The sequence below is a fragment of the Salvelinus fontinalis genome, chromosome 38 (genome assembly GCF_029448725.1).
Source record: "Salvelinus fontinalis isolate EN_2023a chromosome 38, ASM2944872v1, whole genome shotgun sequence".
Taxonomy (NCBI): Eukaryota; Metazoa; Chordata; class Actinopteri; order Salmoniformes; family Salmonidae; genus Salvelinus; species Salvelinus fontinalis.
The window spans coordinates 12,343,750-12,353,377 of record NC_074702.1 but is presented as its reverse complement, the minus strand read 5'-3'; the positions used below and the strand labels follow the sequence as shown (position 1 = coordinate 12,353,377).

Sequence of the window (9,628 nt, the reverse complement as noted above, 5' to 3'; positions counted from 1 at the left end):
GTTTCTATTGAACATGCCATACAAATAAAGGCATTTTAATTAAGTATTTGAAGAGTGCCTTGGTCCTCCTTTCTTTTTGATGACCAATTCACCCCTTTTACCAAAGAGCACCTTCTGTCTACCAAAATGTACTATTGTGTACCTTAGTAGCGCTTCCCTTCCTCCTCTTTCTACTAATTTCACCTGTTTATTGTATAATAACATCAATGTCACAACAGTTCTTTCCTTCCCTATTCTTCCCTTAGATTCTGTTCTAACCTCCCTAACTCTGGACTTCACCACTGTTCTTACACAGTTCCTATCTTTGCATTCTGAAATATGAAGAAAAAAAAAAAATATATATATATTTATATCAAAATATATTTCAGTCATCATTCATTTTATTTTTTTTACACATAATAGAATGGTAATGTAAGTTCCACTGTGAACTTCAACCTGAATGAACAAAAAAAACTGAATTGAAACTCTTAGGTGGCACATACACATTATTTGCTGGTCCAAATTCACTCCCTATCCCTCCTCCTTGGCCCTGACTTAACTCTGATTTTTCTGAAGGGTCTGGATAGGTATACTCGGGAAAGTGGTAGAGCTCACACCGTATTGCTTACACCTTACACATTTACAAACATCTAAGGGTTAGGGACAAGGGAAAAAGTTAGGGAGTGAACTGGGAATGGCTGACCCCCGACCCCCCCCCCGTTTTTGTACACTGCTGCTACTCGCTGTGTTTGTTATCTATGCATCTATGCAGGCTAAAAATGACAAACACAGGTCCATAACTGTAGACTGAGATTCCGTCACTCAGCCGGTGCTTACAACAAAGATGTCATTTGAGAATCGATTGTTCATTCATTTGAATGGAAATGTAACACATTTAAGGGTGGTTCACACCAAAAAATAGATACAACTTCAGCAAATAGATACAACTTCAGCAAATACTTGCTCAATATAGATTTGATATCTTTGTTATAGGTGAGTACATGATCCACTCCACGAACATGTGAGAATGCCAACCAATTGTTAATCAACTGTTGTTAACAATCATTCATACTTGTGTCAAGGATTAGAATCTCATTTTCAGTTTTAAAATACCCAATTCTAACATTTAATTCTAAAGTTTTGCAAAACTTGGTCCTGTTGATTACTATAATTCACGGCTGTGTCTCACTCTTGATAACTGCTGTCTGAAACCAGACATACACAGAAGAAGGTAGACAACGAAACATTTGTGTTAGTTTATTCCCTGACCTGCTGAAAAAGAAAAAAATGTAAAAGGAAGTTGGGAAGTTTTGTATATTTTGTGTGCAAACCACCCTTCATTCGTTGTATATTGGTTTAACACACCAACATTTTGAGTTTGAGCGCAATGGTACTTAAATCATGATTTTTTTTCATAAAAAGACTTTACTCATGTGCTGCTTATTCGGCTAGTGTAACATCATTGGTTATAAACAAAGTAAAGAATATTTGTGTTAATCTGCATCCATCCCTTATGGCACTTTATTGGGGTATTCCCTTAGAGTCACATGATGTTGTTTGTAAAATGCTATGTTCTCATTGCAATATGACATTATGTTGCATGTACACTGAGTGTACAAAACATTAAGAACACCTTCCTAATACTGAGTTGCACTTCGGCCATGGGATCTAAAATATGTCAAAAGCGTTCCACAGGGATGTTGGCCCATATTGACTCAACACTGTTGTGTCAAGTTGGCTGAATGCCCTTTGGGTGGTGGACCATTCTTGATACACACGGGAAACTGTTGAGCGTGAAAAACCCAACAGTGTTGCAGTTCTTGACACATTCAAACTGGTGCACCTGCACCTGGCACTTACTACTATACCCAGTTCAAAGGCACTTAAATCTTTTGTCTTGCCCATTCATCCTTTGAATGCCACACGTACACAATCCATGTCTCAATTGTCTCAAGGCTTAAAAGTCCTTATTTTACCAGTCTCATCCCCTTCATCTACACTGATTGAAGTGTATTTAACAGGTAACATCAATAAGGGATCATAGCTTTCACCTGGTCAGTCCACGTCAGGGAAAGAGCAGATGTTCCGTACACTCAGTGTATGTACACACTGGTATGGTGCTGGTGTAGAATAAAGCCTAATGTTAAAAAGTAAAGCCAAAGAAATAAATAAATATTTGTAGGGGTGATGTCATTACGTCCAGCTTTCTTCATCAAAAAGATAGTTAAATGGAAACTCACCCTAGCAGACAATTGTCGCATCTATTTTCTATGCGAACTTCCTAAATGTCGACCTTTTTTTATATTTTTAATCACTGTACAAGTTAATGGAAACATAGTTACTGTTGTGGTTGTACTTGTCTTGATTTTCATTTGTTTGCTCTTCTTAGGACTTTGAGTATCATGTTGTGGAGTCTCCTCAGGTCTTCCTCATCTCCAGTTTCACTACCTCACTATGACTTCCCCAAACTGGTGGAGAAAATGGAGAAGGAAACTCCTGTTCTCAAGAGGCATGTCCTGCTGTTAGCCATTCCCAACATAAACCTGAAAATCAACCAGAGGAAGAATGAGGCTCTCCAAGCCAACATATGGAGATCAGCACATGTATCTGGCTGGGTGGCAGCAATATCAATTTCAGGTCTCTCTGTTAGTGTAGATATAACCATCTTGGTAAGGGAGATCAGAATGTACTATCAGGCTTTTGGTCTTGATAATGAGCCTCTGCATAGCCTTGCTGGTAGAACAAATGTGCCAGTGGAGGAGCTGAAAGCAGTCCTCAAGTCCCCTCTGAACAAGGAGATAAGCAAAGACGCATCAGAATTCTGACAAAGGCAGCTGGGTCAACATTGATGGTCTGAAGATGCACAAAATTACTGAAGAAGGCTCTGAAGGCCTATGAGTGAGATAATGTCAAAGAGACTGTTTTGATTGTGTTTATCAAGATCAAGGGATGTTTTTTCATAAGTGCCTTTTTAATTATACAAGGAAACTATATCTTGTCCAAATATATACATAAAATACTATGCTTCCTTTTGCATATTCATACCAATTTAATTTCTATAACCTACAGCATGAAGTCAATTTTTTTTTAAGGATTCTATCACCACCATTACAGTCAAAGCTGATGTTTTGAGATGATTGCATAATCAAAAAATATTTTTGTTTCTGGATTTGAAAATAATCCTAGTTAAGACTTAATCAATATTACTTGCCTGAAATGGAAAGGTTGAGGAATACAAAGGATTTTATACTCTTTCAGAATGTTCTTACAGTATTCTTATCTTACTACATCAGAAGGGAGATATAACAGAGTATATCTGTTTAATGTTAATGATTACATCATATTTTTATAAATTCTTGTCAAGTTGCAGAGTGTCTCGCCCTGAATCTCAGCTCCATCTTTACATAATAAACAATTTGAACATTTCAGGTGAACCGGGTAACAAATACTTTAGACAATCACATATGAAATAAAAATGAAGCACCACTGTATGCTTCAACTAAATATTACTTTCACCATTTGTATCATGTTAGTCAAAGTCAGTCATTCTCTGTACCATCTGAATCTGCTGAAACTTAGCAAGGTTATTTACGGTCACATTGACACCTGAATCTGATCAGCTGTCCCCTTTTCTCCCTCTGTTACAAAGCCAGAGGCACCAAAGTTGAACTGTTGAACTATCTGTAGTTCCATATGTTCCCAATGAGATGGACCTCTCCTCAACATCAAGCACCTCATATCACCACTGACTGAACCTGTGAGCCCAATAGTACTGGCACTGTCCATCTCCAGACCCACCTCCCTCTGTCTCTTCTAGTCCTGATGTAGGAGAGGGACATCCATTTCCTCCAGTATATTCATAACAGGTTGACAGTGCTGCTAGGCCGGTAGACGACTGTATTCAGACAGGGCTGAGGACTTCTTCACCCCGTCCCAGATGCGAGCTGCATAGTGAAACCTGTCACAACATAACAGTCAAACATATTTTCGAGTACAGTTTTGCCTCATTTCCAGCTAATCACAAAATGTATACAGTGAGTGACAGACACGACAACACGTGTGTCCCTCTGTGCTTCCCTTACCAGTTCTTCTCTGTGAGGATGGTGTGTGACAGCTGACAGCGGGACATGGCCAGGATTTGGCTGCGGAGCTTGGAGACCTGAGAGGAGAAGGTGGGGTGTCCTCTGTAGCCCGGGAGGAGAGAAGAGAGGGGCAGCCCCGGACCCTAGAACAAAACACAGACATGGGTAATCAACATAAGAAAGGAATGAGAGAGGAGAATATCCACAAAGATAGACAGACGTGTGTGAAAACTAAGACATGGTATTTGCTCTGACCTGCTTTGGTTTGCACGTCCTCCCCCTCATTCTCCATGAAGGGCAGCAGGAACATGTTGAGCTGTTTCCAGGGAGTCGCGGTCCAGTCCAGGGAAAAATATTACAGTCCAGCATGGACAACATGCCTGCATATAGAAACCAAAACATGATCAGTCAATACATGCTAACTAAACCCATGTCTGCACACTTTATGGGGCTTTTTAATGACATTTGTCTCTGCTTTGCACCTCTCACTCTTCAGAAAGATGCACGTGCAGGAATCCTAATATAGAAACAACACAATAGTATAGTGTTTAAATATGTGAATGTTGTGATAAGCCTGTTGGTACATCTCCGCTGTCTGGAGGAACCTGGTCAGAAACAATATCATCATCACAGAGACACTTCGTACAACCTGGTCAGAATATTCACACAGCACAACAACCACAACATGAATATGATATCAGAACATTCCCAATGGTGTGACAGTGGAATGGATGTGAGGGTGTAAATCATTTCCCCAAAAATATTTCCATGGGGATGAATGAAAAAGGTAATGCCATAGCCAAAATACACTCAGACACAGAACATGGAACCCTACCCTCCAATAATGATCCTATCTGCCCTGATTTGAAAACCCCATGATAAGCATTAGTAAATCAGTGCTAATGGACTCGTTTCCCAGACGGGTGGGGTGGTTACCTGTAGAGGTTGATGTCAGTGAACCAGTCTTGAATCACAATGACCACGTGGCACACTGTGAACAGGAAGGCAGTGATCTGAAGAGACTGATTCAAAAAGAGCAGAGGTGAAAGAGTGAGTTAACACCTTGAGAGAACAGTACAACTTACAAACCGACTTCAACATACAGTATGGGAACACGTTATGCAAACAGACAGATGTTTCAAGACTGAATCATAAGAATGGATCAGATTAGACAGAAAGTAGCTCTCCTTTAGAGCCTCTGTTGCGCAGTGCCCCCTGCTGGCCCCTAACTGACCTGCATCTCCACATACAGTGGGCTCCAAAATTACTGGCACCCCTGACTGGCAATGCACAAACAATGCTTAAACAAATATAAACAATATAATTATAGAGATAAACTCAAAATACCAACATGTGAGAAATACTGTACTTTATTAATGTTTCAATGGAACCAACCAACATTTTTTATTGATTTAATGAAAAATCAATGTCCTCCAAATCAAGGTTTCACAATTAATGGCACCCTTAAAGATTATTGTAAATAACATCTACCAAAATTAAACCACAAATTAAATTCCACTTATTTAAATGAATCTAAGTCTTATAGAACTATATTGAGCCATTACATCACTTCCTGTTTCACTAGGGTATAAAAATGAGGTAACACACATGCAATATCCCGCTGTCATCCAACACCATGAAGAAAACAAAAGAACTAGCAGTTCAAAAGAGACAGATGGTCGTATACCTTCATAAATCTGGTAATGGCTACAAGAAGATCCACAAACGATTGAATATACCACTGAGCACTGTCAGGGCAATTATTAGAAAATGTAAAAGATATGGAACAGTTGAAAACCTCACGGGTAGAGGACGCAAATGCATTTTACCCCCCAGGATAGGGAGGAGGATGGTGAGAGAAGCAACAAAATCCCCAAGAATCACTGTGAAAGAATTGCAGGCCTTGGTGGCATCTTGGGGTCACCAGGTTTCAAAAAGCACCATCAGACGCCACCTCCACATCCACAGGCTCTTTGGAAGGGTTACCAGAAGAAAGCCTTTTCTGACCACAAGACACAGACGCAAGCGCTTGGAGTTTGCCAAACGTCATTTAAATTATGACTGGAAGAGGGTGCTCTGGTCAGATGAGACCAAAATTGAACGTTTTGGTCAGATACAGCATCGGCATGTTTGGCAGACAGAGATGCATACAAGGAGAGGTACCTCATACCCACGGTGAAATATGGAGGGGGGTCAGTGATGTTTTGGGGCTGTTTTAATTCCAGAGGTCCAGGGGCACTGATTAAGATTGATGGCATAATGAATTCTACCAAGTGTCAGGCAATTTTGGCTGACAATCTGGTTGACTCTGCCAGAAGGCTGGGACTTGGTCGTAGGTGGACTTTCCAACAAGACAATGACCCGAAACATACCTCAAGATCCACACAGAAATGGTTCTGTGACAACAAAATCAATGTTCTGCCATGGCCATCTCAGTCGCCGGACCTCAATCCAATCGAAAACCTGTGGGCTGAGTTGAAGGGGGCTGTTGATAAGCGCAAACCCAAAAATGTGAAGGATCTTGAAAGGATCTGCATAGAGGAATGGTTCAAAATCCCTCCAAATGTGTTCCTTAACCTTGTCAAACATTACAGGAAAAGACTACATACTGTTATCCTTGCCAGAGGTGGTTGCACTAAGTACTAAATGAGGAGTGCCAATAATTATGAAACCTTGATTTTGGTTAAATTTATTTTGTATTAAATAATTGAATGATTTTGGTTGGTTCCATTGAAATATTAATAAAGTACAGTATTTTTCACATGTTGGTATTTTGAGTTTATCTCTATAATTGCATTGTTTATATTTTTTTAAAGTATTGTTTGTGCATTGCCAGTCAGGGATGCCAGTAATTTTGGAGCCCACTGTAGGTGTGAGGGAGGTTGATGAGGTGATCCAAAATGGAGGGGCTAAGGATGGGCTGGAGGAACATATTGGCATAGAAAATAACATTGGAGCAAGAGGAATGGTATATGGATAAATACAAAATTAGAGATAGAGCGATTCGCCTTAACCACTGATGCTTTAATCTGACCTGTGTGTCCAAGAAGATGACTCTTTCCTGGGTAATGTAGAAGTCAATACCAGTGCTCTGGTTCCCTCCTCTCTCTTTGATCTCTGGGCCCTGAACACATAGCCCCTACACAAACACACACAGGCCTGTCAGACACACAGATACAATACAACCATCTGTTACCGTTTACTTTCTAATTGAATTACATTTGTTTAGAATATAACAATTTACAACACAACATTCCCCTTCTTTATAGATGGAAAGAGCTCCATGTAAGGAGGTGCCAATAGTACAATACCTTTGGTCTTCGTCAGGTGCGTTGGCAGACAGGAGAGACATGGTGGTGGATTTCCCTGTAGGCCAATGACTCCCACTACCAACATGTCTGTCTGGTCCCTTAGGTACTGTAACACAGGACAACACAACTGTTACACAACATGTCTTTCTGGCTCAGTGTTTCCTCTGGGAAAATGTGTACCAGTGGGGAAAAAGATCGCAGTGGAGGGGGTTAAGAGGGGGCTCCGGGTCTCCCCGGATAATTTTTATGTATAAGGACTGAGAAGCACAGTTCTTGCGATTTTTTTAAAAGGTAATTCTTCTCCAAAATGAATGAAAATAAAATTATGCTGACACCATGTGAATTATTAAATTTTATAATTTTTAGATATTGGACCATGCATAGTCCATATTATCAGGTAAGCTATTAGTAATAAACATTATCACCTGTAGCCCAACCAATAAAAGGCATAGTGGCTAGAAATAAATTGGCTGAAACATGGTGTCGCTATCTGCATTTACCCTATTGATCTAATCATAAGCTAGATCCCAAATGGGATATTTTAACTAGTTAGCATCATATTGATGATGAATATTTTTGAGGTAGGGTGGCATTATACCTCAATCTACCCTAAACTTGACCCATGTTATATTCAGGCCCCCTTTTCCCTACGCACTCACAAAAAAGTGTTGAGCAGTAAGGTGCTTAACCATTGAGCTCCTAAAAACTCTGGGTTTAAAATGGTGCAGTTCACGTATATTTAGGAGTTGATAAATAAATAAATAAAGTTGCATATGTTGCACATATGTATAGCATGACAACGATAATCAGAAGAGCTTTACCTCCATGGCGCTGTCACACCAGTTCATCTGATCGTCCACCAGCTTGATGCTGTGCTTCATCTTCTCAGGGGGGACGAGCTTGGTCTGGCCAATCACAGCTGTAAGTGTGTTATAGATTGTATTCACTGCTACAGTAAATAAACGCTTATAATGGCTAGGGTAATGCTGGTGATCAGTAGACATGTCCTGCATCCATGGTGGTCTGAGGCCTTTCTTTCATTGTCTGTATTTTGTCTCTGGTCACTGATGACACTAGTAAAGAAAGCAGTGGTCTTTGACCAGTATTGACTGGAAGCAGCTGCTCCCATGCCTCTGTTTTGGATCTGGTAGACAGGTTGGGTAGGGCGCTGGCCCTCCCTCTCTAGCTTTGAGGCCCCAGAGCCAGAGGCTGGAGAAGCCACGTCAGGAGGGGTCCCTGGTTCCCCCCCCATCCTCCCTGGTCTTGATGAGCATGATGGGCTTCTCCAGAGCCTGGCCTCCACTGATGGGTACACTCTGGGAAGGCTTGGACTAAAACAAGAGCCAATGCATTATACTTGTTGTTGTATTTACTGTCAAGACCCATGCATCTGAATTCAGTAAAAACCTTCAGTCAGCTTACAGACAACAACCTTCAGCAAGAGCATCTCTCCTTACCCGTTCTCCAGGGGGTTTGGCCAGTATGATGGGGGTCTTTTGAAGGAGTGGTCCTGGAAGCTCCTCACTGGCATCCTTCAAAGACCAGATGATAATTACAATAAACTAAAGAAGCCCATAGAGATAATTTTCCCACAGAGGAAAGCCGTGCACTCTTGTTGTTACCCTGCGTTCTCTGGGGACATATTCTCAATTTCGACTGAGACCAGAGAGGTTTTGCCCCGGGGGACCCACATCCCTGTCTCGGCGTCGCCTTCTCCTTCTTCCCTGTCCATACATCCCGGGTTGACTGTGGCCAGATTCTGACATGTTGCACACTGTGGTCAACTGTAAAAATAAAAAAGGGAACAGATAGCTACAACATCAGTTCAAATGTAATGGATACCGCTCTACTGATATGCGGCGGCTAGCTACAGTAACATCAATATATTTGGGTGGAATGGATCTGAAGGGTGGCTCTATTCACAATTCCTGGCTTTTAAAAGCGGAAGTAGGTGCAGGTGGGTAGACGCATTTCCTGCAACAGAAATGGCGGACTCGAAAAACATACGTGTTTGTAGTGTCCCGCAGTGCTCAAATTCCAAACAAAAACAGTCATATATCCCCCGAGCATTGATGAATTGAAGAAGAAGTGGGGGCATGCAATTAGAAAAGACTTTAAGATACGTCGAGGAAGCACATTCTGTATATTTGCAACTTACACTTCAACCCTGGCGACTATCTTCCTTCGTCAGACCGGGGGCTGTTCCTAGACGTTTGCAATATAACGACTATCATCCCGCAACAACGCGGGAATCTG

The 9,628-nt window shown here is 41.1% G+C and overlaps 1 pseudogene; it reads right to left on the bottom strand.

Moving 5' to 3' along the window:
* Positions 1-362: 362 nt before the first annotated feature.
* LOC129837131 (nonsense-mediated mRNA decay factor SMG9-like) lies at positions 363-9,621 on the bottom strand (annotated as a pseudogene).
* Between the last annotated feature and the right edge of the window lie 7 nt (positions 9,622-9,628).